Source organism: Capsicum annuum, chromosome 1, assembly GCF_002878395.1.
Source record: "Capsicum annuum cultivar UCD-10X-F1 chromosome 1, UCD10Xv1.1, whole genome shotgun sequence".
NCBI lineage: Eukaryota > Viridiplantae > Streptophyta > Magnoliopsida > Solanales > Solanaceae > Capsicum > Capsicum annuum.
In genome coordinates, this window is record NC_061111.1 from 169,622,947 (window position 1) to 169,633,399 (window position 10,453).

A 10,453-nucleotide genomic window follows, 5' to 3' on the forward strand; every position below is an offset into this window, starting at 1 on the left:
AGTGAGTATAATTGAGTTTGTAAAGCATTATGAGCAGTGAACAACTGAAATGTGAGATATTGAAGCAGCTGCAGATTATAAAGCTCGAGGAGTGCCTAAAATATCAATAGAAGATTGTGGGATGTTAAAACATGCTGCTAGTGAGTACACGAGAAGAATTTACATGCGATTCCAACATGAATTTTTGCAAGGGGCAACCAAAAGAACACTCAGTGCTGAAACTTATGGCAATACTACCAAATACACAATTTTAAAGGGTGAAAATAGACAAACTAAAGTTGTCCAGTTTAATTCCCTTGAAAATTTAATTATTTGTAGTTGTCATATGTTTGAGTCCATGGGTTGGTTATGTTGTCATGCACTAAAAGTTTTATTCGTAGTTGTCATATGTTTGAGTCCATGGGTTGGTTATGTTGTCACGCACTAAAAGTTCTATTCTTTGACTTGAATTTTCTTATAGTCCTGAGAAATATATTTTGAAAAGATGGTCGAAGAATGCCAAACATGGAGACAGATTTGAGGAATACACCACAAAGAAGAAAGCACTCCTCTATTACAATTCGTTTGAATGGGTTAATGAAAGAGTTGTTTGATGTTATTACTTTAGCCGCAAATGATGAGGATTCCAAAGAAATTGCTAGAAAATATTTGTATCAAGCGAGAATCGAGATTAGTAAACATCAAAGTGAGATATAAAATGGAGATTGTGGTAAAAATAAATACAAATTCAATTCTATTGATCCTTTAATAGGCTGTACAAGTCAAATTTTGGATCCAATTAATAAAAAAGAAAAGAGAAATGGATATGGAAGAATAAAGCCAAAAGGTGAGCATAAAAAGAAAAAAAATCACAGATTGCATTAAAAAATAGAGCAGCACAAGCACAAAATCATCAATTTTTGAATACAACATTGGCTTCAACCTTAGTGCAGCAAATACAACATCAGTCCATAGGATTAATTTCTAAGGTTTGATTTCTCTTCTATTCTGTTTTTAAATATAACTAGTAGTGACTTTAATATATTTTTTTTTAAGATTGTTAATTTATTTTTAAAAAGTCAAATACACAGGTATATGGAGATTCACTCAGCACTTTCAATTAATTTTTGACTCAAAACACGATTCTTTAATTTGAAGCTTGCATGCCGAGGTAAGGATCAAACAAATAAATTTCAGAAGAAATTCAATTTCATTGCTGAAGGAGGTTATATTGTGGAGTTGATTTTTTGTATGATATGCTCTTAATTTAGCAGCAAAATTAGTGCAAACAAAATTATTTTTGAATTTTTATGTTACAACTAGCATGCAAAGAAAATCTATGAAATTTAAATTACTAGGCATTCAATTTTTTTTTATTTAATTGTGTAGATTGCATAAAGATCTCATACAAAGATGAAGAAAGCTTCATACCTGAAATCATGGGTAATTAAATAAGCAAAAGAAAATTCATGGAGATTTCACCCAATTCTTGATCCTTTTTAGCATTAGATTGAAAGGAATTTTCTTCTATATTTTTTGATTCTCTTCATCTTCAAATCTCAACTCATTTTTCTTTGAATCAGCAACAACACTAACTAATATTGAATAATTTTTTAAAGAAATTTCTTGACTTGATCTACATAAATTGTTTTGATTTTAACAAAGCTTTTGAGTAAAAAGAAAAAGAAAGAATGAGGCGTGAGTTTTCATAGTTTTTGTGTTCATTTGGTTTCTCCAGAAATTTCTTCTTTCAAGACTTAATAATAAATGCATGTAGACCCCACAATCCACTAACTTTTCAATTTTATTTTATTTGTGTTTGGATATATATCCTCTCACTTTTAATTAGCTTTAAAAAATCTAAGGTGGACCCTACTTCCCAACTGTCAATAAATAAATGGGTCCTCTCACAAATTGTGTTGGTTGGACCTCAACCATTGTAAAATTTTTTGTGTTTTTAGATCATAAAGAATTCATCTCGTCTGTTATAGCAGCAACCTGTAGGGTTTGGATGGGGCTTCAGTGATAATGTCGGGGGTTTTTTGGTGTCAAGATGAGTTATCGTAGAAAGTGATTGAAAGGTAATAAATAGTGACTTTGTTTTTGTTAAAAGTTGCTTTAAGAAATAATGCACGTGATTTATTTTTTATTTTTCTCAAATTTTTTTTACATACAACTCCTAGTCAAATTAGGATTTTTACTTTTGGTAGGAAACTGATTAGTTATTACTTTTGGTAGCAAATAAGTTTTTTTATGGTAATTTTAATTTATTTTTAATTGTAATAACATTATTTAAGGAGGAGTTGATGATCAATAATATGTAGTTTTACCAGAGAAGAAAAATAAACTTCTCTGCGTCTCTTCTCTTCTAACTCATCTCTATTTTCAGTTTTTAAGAGTATTAAAACCAACAATTGGTATCTAGAGCTATTTTTCTTAAGGGACCTGTGAGTGAAGAGATGTACTCTGAAAATAGTTTTTCACGAATCGCTCCACCCATTTTTTATGGTAAAAATTATCAATTATGGGCCGTGAGAATGAAAACTTACTTGGAGGCTCTTGATCTATGGGAAGCTATGGAAGATGATTATGAAATTATTTCGCTGCCAAATAATTCCACCATAGTCCAAATAAAGAGTCACAAGGAAAATAAAATCACGAAATCTAAGGCAAAGGCAACTCTGTTTGCTTCTGTTTCAACAACTATATTTTCACAAGAATTATGTCTCTCACATCACCAAAACAAATTTGGGATTATATGAAGAAAGAATAAGTTGGAGATGAAAGAATCTGTGGAGTGCAAGTACTAAATTTAATAAGAGATTTTGAGTTGAAGAGAATGAAAGACCCCGAGATAGTCAAAGAGTACTCGGGCAGATTACTTGGCATTGTTAACAAGGTAAGATTGCTAGGCACTGAATTTAAAGATTCGAGAATTGTTAAAAAAATTCTTGTTATAGTGCCCTAAAGATATGAAATATGTATAACTACCTTGGAAAATATACAAGATTTATCCAAGATTACTTTGACGGAGTTGTTAAATTCTTTTCAGGCACTGGAACAAAAGAAACTGATGAGGCATGATGGTATGGTTGAAGGAGCCTTAATAGCCAATCACAAAACTCAAATAAAGGATAAAAATATAAAAAAATTACTCACCTTGTGAGCACTATCGAAAAATGGGTCATCCACCATACGTATATTGGAAAAGGACAGAAGTGAAGTGCATTAAGTGCAATCAACTTGGCCATGAAGCAGTGATTTGCAAAAGCAAATTTGAAAATCATGAAGCAGATGCTCGTGTGGTCAATGAAGAAGAAGAAGACCATCTTTTTGTTGCAACATGTATCTCAAGTAATGTTTCGACAAATTTTTAGTTGATTAATAGCGGTTGCACCAACCATATGACTTATAACAAGAGTTTGTTTAAAGAATTAAAGCCTACTGAATTTTCCAAAGTTAGGATCGAAAATGGTGACCAGATTCTTGTTGAAGGAAAAGGAACTGTTTTCATCAACACAAGTTCAGGTAATAAAGCAATTTCAGATGTTCTTTATGTACCTGATATTGATTAAAACTTTTTGAGTATTTGTCAGTTTATAGAAAAAAGATACAAAGTATCCTTTGAGGATAAACATTGATTCATCAATGATGGTGCTGGAAAAGAAGTTATAAACATTAAGATGAGGGGTAAACATTTTTTATTTGATCCAATGGAAGATGTTTCTGTAGAACATGAAAAAATCATAGGCTGAAAAAATTAGAAGATGATCTTCTAATTGAAAAAGCAGAAGCAATATGTGAACCTCCTAGATTTAAAGGAGATTTCAGTATTCCTAAAGGAATTGAAGAAATAGAAGAGTTATCTATGTTTCAGAAAAATAAAATGGGTAAAGTCAAATTTAAGATACAAACGAAACAGGAAGACATGCCAAAAGGATTTAATAGTCAAGGGTTGCATTCAAGACAAGAAGTGAATTTAGTTCACTACAAACCAAAAGATGAATCTGCAAATTTATTCGCAAGGTCACTTTCAGTTATCAAGTGTGGAGATCCTAAGACAGAAGACCAAAATTTTGCAGTTCCTAAAGCAAGGAGGAGTGTTAAAAGTTTCTTTAAGAAATAATGCACGTGATTTATTTTTTATTTTTCTCAAATTTTTTTACATACAACCCTTAGTCAAATTAGGATATTTTTATTTTGGTAGGAAACTGATTAGTTATTATTTTTGGTAGCAAATAGGTTTTCTTTTATGGTAAGTTTAATCTATTTTTGGTTTTAATAGCACTATTTAATGAGAAGTTAATGATTAATAATATGTAGTTTTACCAAAAATAAAAATAAACTTCTCTACGTCTCTTTTCTTCTAACTCATCTCTATTTTCAGTTTTTAAGAGTATTAAAACCAACAGTTTTGGTTCTGGCGAGCATAAGATGGGTATTTAGATATTCAAAATGATGAGAGTCAATTGTAAAAGTATTTGGTTCTTGAGACACAAGTGGGAGATTGACAAAGAGTTGAGTCCCGTCAAAAGCTGAGACATCTATATTGCATGAGACAGTGGCAATTGATAAAAGTCCGAATATTGATGATGAATTGGGAATAATATTTGGTGAATCATTTTCGAATGATATAGATGCCTCTTTATGTACATCTTCATGTTGCATTTATTCAATGGTTTCATGGTCAAGTGATGGATAATTATTTGTTGGATGTGAATTAGTAACTTGTGAAATGGAGTTGATATCTGGTGGGTTGACAACCTCTACGAGAGTTGTGTTTTGCTACATAAGTTTCTTGTATGTTGTCAAATGGGTAGAACTTGAATCTTTAATCATAGAACTAGGAAGCACATATGTTGACACTCAATTTTGACTCGCTCTTTCCCTCTAATTAATTTTATCGATGTTCTTTGCCCTAACTAATTTTTAAAAATTAAATAAGAAATAAGATTCGTATTTTTTGTCTCTATTTCTATAAATTTTTAAAATAAAAGAGAATTTATTTTTTTATCATAATATAAAATATTTTAATCAAATATAATTAAATATTTGAACATCGAAATCACAAAGATATCTTTTGGTAATCACATTCGAATTCTTTCTATTTTTTAATTTTCTTTAGGGCGATATTGTGACCATATATATATGGATGTTTTTTTATATAAAATAAATATTTTTATTTTATTATATTCTTGTTTTTACATATATTTTATTGTATTCTTATTTTTACACACACATATATATGTATTTATTAAATCGCAAAAGATACTAAATTGAATGTTTATATAAATTATGTTTGTAATTTATATATGTTAAAATTTTAGGATAACAGGAAGCATCGCTAAAATTAATTTCAGCAAGAAAAGAGTATTCGGGGCAACAATCACTACAAAAAAAGTGTATTTTGTGGAGGTTTTATTGCGGGGGTCGGTATTAACCTCCACAAATATATCAAATTGAGGGAGTTTATATACCTCTGTTATTTTAATTACAATTGGGGGGGGGGAGGGGGTTAAAACCCCCACTATTATTAAAAATAAACCATGAATATTATTGGGTGGGTTGAAACCCCCGCTATACTTAAAAAATAAATCAGGAAAGCAATCACAGAATCCGCGAATTCCTCTTTTTTCTCAAAATAAGGCTCTTTTCTCAAAATCAGTAAAAAGCAGTCTTCTCTTTTCTCACAATACAAAAGCAAAAGCCCTCTTCTCTTTTATCACAACAATACAAACACAATCCTCTTTTATGACAAAAGCATCCTTCAAAAGCAATAATCAGTCGATGGTACAGTCACCGATCCGACCTGAGCTCTCTTCGGCAATAGCTGTTCTCCGACGACTACAGCTTGGGTGTGGCCTTAGGAAAATTCACTTTCTCTATCGCCGATTCAAAACCCTAGAATTCTGATAATTGAACGGTTGATTCCGAGCTCCATTATTATCAGACTTCACATTCCAATAAGTTTATTTATCTTATTTCTTCTTATCTCATTAAAAGCCCTAATTTTTAATTGTACTCGAATTTTATACATTTCTTGTTTTTTCCTATAATCTTTGTTGTTGATTGGGTAAATCTATGCATATAAGATGATACATGGAGTTGTTTAAAAATAATGCATTTGTTGTAATTAGACTATTTGATATGCAATTTAGAATTTATGTATGTTTTTGTTACTGATTGTAATGAGCAAGTTTATGGAAATGAGTGCAATGTGATAAGATGATTAGTTCTAATCTGTAGGTTTAAGTGGTAATTAGGTATGAAATCCGTCTTTGCAACTTATTTTGATAATTTTCTTGTTGTATGGACTCAATTGTATACGATTCTTGTTTATTCCGGCGCGAGGATGGTGAATTAGACATTTTGTTCTATTATTTTTATTCTTGATTGAGGAAATCTCTGTGTTATGATGCTACACGGAGTTGTTTAGAAGTGATCCCTTTTTTTTGGGTACAATTTCATCACTTCTTTTATATACGTGTTTATATTTCTGAAGTTTTTTTTTTGTCTTCTGTTGCTTAGTGCTTTGGTGTATTTTATAATTTAAATATAGGTAGTTTTCAGCTAATTATTGCTTCAGTCCATCTTAGGTTGCTTGAGTAAAGAAGATGGATCATAAGTTAATGAAGTGGCAAAAGAGATTTGTGTAAGTACTCTGTTGAGCAACTTTTATCGTTTTAACATTGTGTTGTTGAATCTAAAGTCTAGTAAATCCGTGTGGGGCTCTTTTGATTCACTAGCATTGTTGCCTTGTTATTCATCTCATTTTCTTGTTCAAAACACAAACTCAAAAGCTAGTAAAGCCGTGTGAGGCCTATTTCGATTCACTAGCAACTTGTTGTTCATATTGTTGTTCTTTTGTTGGTTAGAATCTCTAGATACACACATAGTCTTGTATCAATACGACATTAAAATCTCCACTCAATTGTCATTAAAATTTCCACCGCAATTAAGAACTCATGGTCATTGATTCTGTCTCCGACCAAATAATGGATCAAACTGGTGTGGTGTTGTTCCTTGGGAATGTGATAAATCTACTGGTGTGGTGGTGTTCCTTGGGAGCGTGATGAATCCTCTAGCTGGTTAGCTTACTGAAACAACCAAAAATGACTCTGGAAAGAAGGAAAGCAACTTATGAATCTCTATACATGTTAGTTTTGTAATTTCATATATCTCCTTTAGTTGGTTAGTTTTCTTTTCTATCAATAATGTTGAAGGGCTGTTGAATTAGATAATTCAAATCAAGTTTCGAACAAGGAAGAAATGCAACAAGTGTCCTCACTAAGTATGTTGTTTTTCTTAATACTAGCAAATTAAGAAACTACATTACTTTGACATTTGTGTTCTCACTCTTTCATAGATATCAGCAGGCAAAAGAAACTTATACTATTTGATTTCTTGTCTTGATGATCTGGATCCTATCTTATATACTCTAATGATTTAATAAGGAAGATATATACATCTGCTACTACAACTGAACGTACTTACATTTACCAACTTTTCCAACTTAACCATGCCATTTCTTTACTATATAGCCACTTCCTCTGGAACAAAAATATGCAATAAAGAATAGGAAGTCTGTTATTCTTGCAAGGTACTTTGAGCTCATGCCCCATTTTACTATTATGGTTTACGAGTAGAGGTCAATGGACTATATGTAACTATCAGAAAGGTATGTTAATGCTACCTTTTCTTCTCGGCATATTTCCATAGATCATAAATGGTAAGGCTAGTATTCTATTATCAAGATACTCCTAGTTTTAGTTGTTGTGTTGGCTACTCGAGTAGGTATATTTGTCCCTTTTTACACCTATTATTCTATAAATAGTAAATTAATATTAGTCGAGACTTAGAATTACTAGTATCGGATGCTTACAACTTGTCTGCTGACTTTTTGACCACTTATTTCTTTTTATTGCATTTGAAACTATTGTGGCTTCTTCAGATTGTGTTTCTGTTTGATGAGACCTTATACTTTCTCTTTTTTGTATCTGTTTGATGAGACATTGTGCTTTCTCTTTGGCACCTTATATATCTTTTAATGTGTTTGTGCATTTCGATATGATAATAGAGTTTTTAGAGTACTTAAGAGTTTACTCTAGATTTGATTAGTTGATATTTAGTTTTAGGACTTTAATTTGCAGCATCTACCTCGATTATTTTTTCTTTCTTTTTTTATTGTTCGCTGCTAGATGAAGTTATACTATAGTGTTTGTGTTGTACTATATTTTAGGAAAAAATTAAACTCACAGTAAGTCAAAGCACCATGGACGAGTCTGAAGTTTCTCCAAATGATGTTGTTGGCAAGGTGCTAGGAAAAGAGCATTCTGGAAGAGTGAGGTGCTTGGGATTAGGAGCTGTTTCTAGCAGATCCTTTAAACAAACATGTCCTCATTTTAGCGATACGAGTTCTTTAAGTACTAACAGTTCATGTCCATCCAATTGCCAAGAAAACTACACTCAAATATTAGATGCTCATAAGAATAGCCAAGAGAACTACAAAGAAATGGTGAATTCTCACAATCTAATGATGAACACTTTCAAGGCATATATGATAATGAAAGAAGGCATGATACCTGAACATTTTGCAAGATTTTTCACTCATTCTACGGTAAATAATTTTGATTTGAGGAAAATTAAGTTAATGTATTGTTATAAAATATTTAATATTCAAAAAACTTACTGTTTTTATTTTTACTTTTGTAGCCAACTGATATCTCCAGTGGATCTCTTTCGGATGTGAATTGAAGATCATCTGGTATAGTTATTCTAGTGATAATCATTGAAATTTGTAATCATATTAGTAATTATGACAATGTTATCGAATCACTGTTGGAGAAATATTGTGTTTAAATTAGTTTTTAAGACTAATGTCAATACTTTTGTGGTACGTTTTTATGATCTAATATATTTTAATTTTTGTTGTTATTAAGATATATTTTTGTTTGGTCCAATAGTGAATGATATATATTAAATCTATTAAATAAAATTCAAATTTAAATATTAATCATGAGCAGTGTAATCTTTCTTTTTGAAAAAATATCAAGTGAATTGTGGGGGTCTTGACCCCTGCAATATTTAAAATATATGGTGGAGGTTTTAACCCCCGCTATATGCTTTAAAGTAAGCTAATTTTAGATTACATATTGCGGGGGTCGAAACCCCCGCTAACTGATTGCGGCGGTAAAAAACCCGTCATAACATGATTACGACGCTCGTAATTGCGGAGGTTTTGAAAACCGCTGTGTAATCACATTGCGGGGATTTCCAACCTCCGCAATATGTAAATATAACCCCCGCAAAGTGAGTAGTTTTTTGTAGTGAATAATCCAACTTCAATTTTTATTTCATCCGAACCCAACCCTTATTCTATAAGTTTCAGCCAAGATCCTGAAAATTGGCCCGAAACTCATTATAATTCCTATGTTTGCTTTGCCATTCCACATCAACAAATACAATTTAATCTGATCCGTCGATTTATTTTAAAGGATCCCAAATTTTCAGTATTTTTTTTTATATATGTAGGTATATATAGTTTTTTTTAAATTACTTAAATATCTATATATTTATCTTTCTCCCTTTCCTCTTCTCTTTATATTAAATTTGAACCGTCTGATCAAATATTGAACGGATAAAATAGTCGTTTTAAAATCAACTTTTCATAAATTTATCCATATATACATACATTTTCCTTTTCTTATTTTACTATTATTTTCAAGAGTAATCTTTTTAGGATCGTCTGATCAAAAGATTGGACAAATCAAAACCAGTCCGAAATCACCCGACTAACACAAATTAATCTAGCCCGTCAATTTTTTTTTTTAAATCCAGAGATTCAAAATTTTCAACCTTATAATTTATATTTAGATATATACCCTATATATTTAATTAGTATTATTTAATTTAAATCATCCGGACAAAGATCAGATGGATAAAAAATAGCTTCTTTTAAAATCAACTTTTTTTTTATATCTGTCCATATATATAAACACATAAATATATATATACTAGTTTACAGGTACGTGCCTTGCGCGTGTACCTCACCTTAATGAGTTCAAACATTACATTAAATAGGATATTTGTTTAAATAATAAAGATGAGTATAAATTAAATTTAATATCTTTTGAGTATGTAAAGATGAGAAATTTATTTATTAAACCTAATCTTTAACAAAAATATTTTTAAAAATCGATCGACATTCATCTACCATCTGTAAATTGCAACAAAATAATATAATGATGAAGACATCAAAAAAATACAATTAAATCTAATCTTTACACATAAAAATTTTCTCAAAATCGAACGATACTCATCTATCACCTGTAAACAATAACAAAATAATACGACAATAGAGATACCAAGACAATACAACTAAACCTAACTTTTACATAAAAAAAGTTCTCAAAGCCCACCAACATTTATCTACCACCTGTAAACTGCAACAAAATAATACGATAAAAGTGATATC